General features: G+C 47.5%; 1 pseudogene; it reads left to right on the top strand.

Moving 5' to 3' along the window:
• Window positions 1-221: 221 nt before the first annotated feature.
• Window positions 222-341, top strand: LOC136643044 (5S ribosomal RNA; annotated as a pseudogene).
• The last annotated feature ends 4,871 nt before the right edge of the window (window positions 342-5,212 follow it).

The following is a 5,212-nucleotide window of genomic DNA, read 5'->3' as shown; positions in this document are numbered from 1 at the left end:
GGGGGGCTTCCACTACCATCTGTCCACTTGTCTCCACAGCTCCTTCTCTTCCTCTTCTTCCTCCCACTCCCTGGATTGGAAAAGGATGACAGAATTAAACAGGATAATGTGGAACAGAAGGTACTGTTGCGGATTCCACATTTTCAATTCCTCTTAGTCCCCCTTTTCTTAGTTCAGTTCAGGGACTAGGAAGAGCAGACATTGGGCCATCATCAGGTAAGGGTGACAGCAACTGTTACCCTGCACATGCCCGATCTCGTCTGATCTTGGAAGCTAAGCAGGGTCTGGCCTGGTTAGTACTTGGATGGGAGACTGCCTGGGAATACTGGGTGCTGTAGGCTTATACCATAGTCTTTCCAGACTGAAGGTTGCCAACCAACCAGGTAAAGGGGGCAGCATTTGATACATTGCCTCAGGTGTCAGGATGTCTTAGGCAATCTCTGTAGCGATTCATTCTGTATGGGATGCACATGTCATAAAATAATGGTCCCTCCTATGTACTTGTTGCAAAAAATAAAGGTTTACAGTAGAAAATGAAGCAAACAACATTTCTAAAGCTGGAAAAAATGCAATGCTTTTTTATTGTTGCTAGATTTATGAGAAAGAAAGAGTTTCAGGGTTTAGCAATCCTTCATAGCCATAATGCACTAAAATTACAAAGGATTTATTTGTGTTCTCAATCTTCAAGGCAATCGGAACGTAATCAAACACAGTCATTTCATAAGTCAAAGCCTTTAAGAACTTTCATCATTCAGCTTTACTCCTTGTTTTATTTGCTTCAAATTTTTCCATTACTTGTGTAGCATCAAAGAGCTCTCTGTCCACGAAACAATATATATAAATATATATATTTATATATCCAGGCTCAGTTTTGAGTCTGATTATTGTAAAGGTGGCCGCAGAGCACTTCAAGATGCTTTTGTCTAGGCTGGCCATCCGCTCCTATCATCCCCTCTATGACTCTAACCTCCTCTTTGTTCCACAGCCAACATTTAGATGTCACTGAAGTTCTTCATGCCTTGGTTTGGCATGCAGATCTGATATCTCTGTGAAGCACATTGACTTACAGCCCAATCCTAAGCATGTCTACTCAGATATAAGTCCCATTATAGTCAATAGGGCTTACTCCCAGGAAAGTGTGAATAAGATTGCAGCCTTACAGCTCAATCCTGAACTGCCTGGAGCTCCTGGACCCGGCGACTCCCACTGGACCCTGCTCCCACCGGACCCTGCGCCTCCTGCACTACCACGGGAGGCTCCTCGGGAGAAGGGGACGTGCGTCCCCTTCCCCCGAGTAAGGGAAGCAGCCCCGCAATGGGGTTACTCACTTTAGTGGTGAACAAAAGGTCGACTCTAAAGTAAAGATGCTCCTGTAGGGCGAGAAGCCCTGCACAAGCGCCTTGGATCCTGCGGAGCTCAGCTCTATGGATCCGCCTCTCTCCCTCCCCTGACATGCCTCCCCCATGCCCCCGGTCACACCTCCCCCCTTCCCAGAATGCCTCCCCCACTCTCCCGGCCACACCCCTGCCTCCCGTTCCGCAGCCCAGAGGTCTAGGGCAGGGGTGCCCAAACCCCGGCCCAGGGGCCACTTGCGGCCCTCAAGGCCTCTCAATGCAGCCCTCAGGGAGCCCCCAGACTCCAATGAGCCTCTGGCCCTCCACAGATTTATTGGAGCCTGCAGTGGCCCGATGCAACTGCTCTCGGCATGAGGGCGACTGTTTGACCTCTTGTGTGAGCTGTGGGATGAGAGCTCTCTCCACTGCTTGCTCTTTCACATCTGTGATGCAACAGTGGCAGCAAAGGAAAGGCCAGCCATGCTTTGTGCAAGGTCTTTTATAGGCCTTGAGCTATTGCAAGACCTTCATGCATTCATATAAATTCATCTTTAATATATTCATTTATGTAAACTTATGTAAATTTATTCAAATTTTAAATGTAAATTAATTCTTTTTTTCTCCGGCGCCCGACACAGTGGCAGAGAGACAATGTGGCCCTCCTGCCAAAAACTTTGGACACCCCTGGTCTAGGGGACAGCGGAGCTGCGGAACCTGGGCGTCTGCCGCATGCTAGCCCAGCCCCAGCTGGTGCTGGGCTAGCTCTGGCAGAAGCCCGGTGGTGAGCCCCACAAACGTGCCATGGAGCCGTGCCGCAGACCTCAGGATTGGGCTCTCAATCACCTAGTCTCCCAACTACTGCAAGTAGCACATAACTGACAGAGGCTCCACTCCTTTGCACACTCTCCTGGGAGTAAGCCCCATTTACTATAATGGGATGTATTCTGAGTAGACATGCACAGGATTGGGCTCATAAACACATAGTCTTTTCCAGTTTATCTTTGCCTTTACTTCTTTCTCTTTCCTCTGTTTTCTTCCACATTTTAAAATTTTGATTGCAAGCTCTACAAAGCCTGGGCTTAGCCTCTCAAGTGGCATGCACATTGATTATTTAAATCCTCCTCCTCATCAAAATAGAGACTTCAATAGCTTTTACCAGCTTGGACAGAATCTGAACTGGAGAAGAAACTCATCCTTCTCCCCCATCTACCCACTCACCAAACTGCAGTGGCGGTGACATCAATGGCAATAGCAGGGATGGAGCTCCCTCTCTTCTTTTATTCCTCTTCCTTCTTCTCTCCCTGGAACTGATGACACTTGTATGGAAGCTTCCCAGGCACTAGAGAGGCTGGGGAAACTAGTTTTCCTATGCATCTGGAAAAATGACATTCCCCGCCCCCTCCCCAATACCTGGCACTTGGGAAACTGACATCACAATGTTTTCAATTTCCAAGCATTAGGATTAGAGGGAAAGGGAGAAGGGGGAATGGGATAGGAAGACATGGGGGGGGGGGAAGTGGACAAAAAAGGAGACAAGCTATAAAGGGGGGGGGCAACCCAGTCCTCTCCAGTAGCAATCCTGGGCACCCCCTCCGCTGGGAGGAGGCTTTTTTCTTAAAGGGACAGAGGCTGGTGGAGCTGCTGGCTTCTCTCCCTTTAAAGACAAAAGGCAAATGGGAGGTGAAGGAAGAGGCTCAAGGAGGCACTCCTGGAGGGTCAGCTCCCAGGGCAGTTTCCCCACTTGCCTCCCTCCAGGTACGCCACTGGGCACACACGAGGGAGTGAGGAAAACAGACCTTCCACCCTTGTCTACAGGTGCTGTTGCTGCCAAAACAGCAACAATAGTCACTGATGCTGCCATGCCAACAGCCAGGTAAATAGGTTTGGGGATACGGGGAGAGGGATAGCTGGTGTTCATAGCGGTTGAACTGAAGTGAGGGGGACCCAGCCATGACTACTCAGTTGAAAACTCCTTGAGATCTCTCTCTCTCTCTCTCTCTCTCTCTCTCTCTGATTTCATGAGGATTTTTCATATATTTATGTGTGTGTGTTGGTAACCTTCAGTCTCAAAAGACTCTGGTATCGCGCTCTGAATTGTGGTTCTGGCACAGCATCTAGTGTGGCTGAAAAGGCCAATTCGGGAGTGACAATCCCTTCCACACTGGGAGCAAGTGTAGTGTGTCCCTAGTCTGTCTCCCTGGCTATGGGCCTTCCTTCTTTGCCTCGGTCTGTTGGCCAAGTGTTTCTTCAAACTGGGAAAGGCCATGCTGCACAGCCTGCCTCTAAGTGGGCCACTCAGAGGCCAGGGTTTCCCACCTGTTGAGGTCCACTCCTAAGGCCTTCAGATCCCTCTTGCAGATGTCCTTGTATCGCAGCTGTGGTCTTCCTGTAGGGCGCTTTCCCTGCACAAGTTCTCCATAGAGGAGATCCTTTGGGATCCGGCTATCATCCATTCTCACGACATGACCGAGCCAATGCAGGCATCTCTGTTTCAGCAGTGCATACATGCTAGGGATTCTAGCTCGTTCCAGGACTGTGTTGTTTGAAACTTTGTCCTGCCAAGTGATGCCAAGGATGCATCGGAGGCAGTGCATGTGGAAAGTGTTCAGTTTCCTCTCCTGTTGTGAGTGAAGAGTCCATGACTCGCTGCAGTACAGAAGTGTACTCAGGACGCAAGCTCTGTAGACCTGGAACTTGGTATTTTCCATCAGCTTCTTGTTGGACCAGACTCTCTTTGTGAGTCTGGAAAACGTGGTAGCTGCTTTACCGATGCATTTGTTTAGCTCAGTATCAAGAGAAAGTGTGTCGGAGATCGTTGAGCCAAGGTACACAAAGTCATGGACAACCTCCAATTCATGTGCAGAGATTGTAATGCAGGGAGGTGAGTCCACATCCTGAACCATGATCTGTGTTTTCTTATGGCTTATTGTCAGTCCAAAATCTTGGCAGGCCTTGCTAAAACGATCCATGAGCTGCTGGAGATCTTTGGCAGAGTGGGTTGTGACAGCTGCATCTGTCACAGCTGCATCTGTGACAGTGCATATATTTATGTACAAATGCAGTATCATTAGAAGAATAACGAGATGTTGCCTGATCCCATACAAGTCCTTTTTTCTGTCGCTGTGGAAATAATCAACTTTAGGCTCTGCCTCACTATTCCTTTAGTTGCTCATAGTGTCAGGGTGTGAAAAAAATACTTCCCAAATAAATACCGAAGAAGTGGAAACAGCGCTTTGCCATTCAAAAGAAATAGATTCTTAAATTTGCTCACAGGCGCATGAGGTAAATGGTAAAATGTTTCATATTTGTTCTGGCTGTAGCCAGATGTCATGCTGAATTTATTTTCCATCATGCTGTAGAGTTTTAACCTTTTCTGGTTCAAATAAAACAATAAAACTTAACAATATTGAAAACCCTGGGCAAGAATAAATAAAGTCCATAATCTAGTCTTGAAAATAAAGTGTGTCTTGCAGCTCATGTCAATTCATATTTTGTCTTATCTGAGTCAGTTGAGGTATTTATTAGATCCTCTTTACTCTAAGACAGTAATTTTCAATGTTTTTACTTCTCATGACACACTGACCTCCAAGATCTTCTCTATGGTCTTCACCTCTTGTGATGTCACTTCTGGCTTCCTGGAGACTTGTCCAAGTTCTGTGGCTATATTTTTAGCACAATTGTAGTTTTTAGGGCAACTGTCTGTAGTAACAAATAGTTTCTGTTCCTCCACTGACTCTGCAGAGGACTCCTGATTGCTCTCCCCACCACAGCACACAGCATGTGCCGCAATGGTGTGGTTATGTGCTTCAGTTTGGTGGGGGATAGGATTGGGCCATCACTCTCACTAACAGCCCACTCCTATCCCCTGTCACTCCGTA

Source organism: Tiliqua scincoides, chromosome 2, assembly GCF_035046505.1.
Source record: "Tiliqua scincoides isolate rTilSci1 chromosome 2, rTilSci1.hap2, whole genome shotgun sequence".
NCBI lineage: Eukaryota > Metazoa > Chordata > Lepidosauria > Squamata > Scincidae > Tiliqua > Tiliqua scincoides.
The sequence above is the reverse complement of the archived record's forward strand: the minus strand, read 5'-3'. Positions and strand labels throughout refer to the sequence as shown.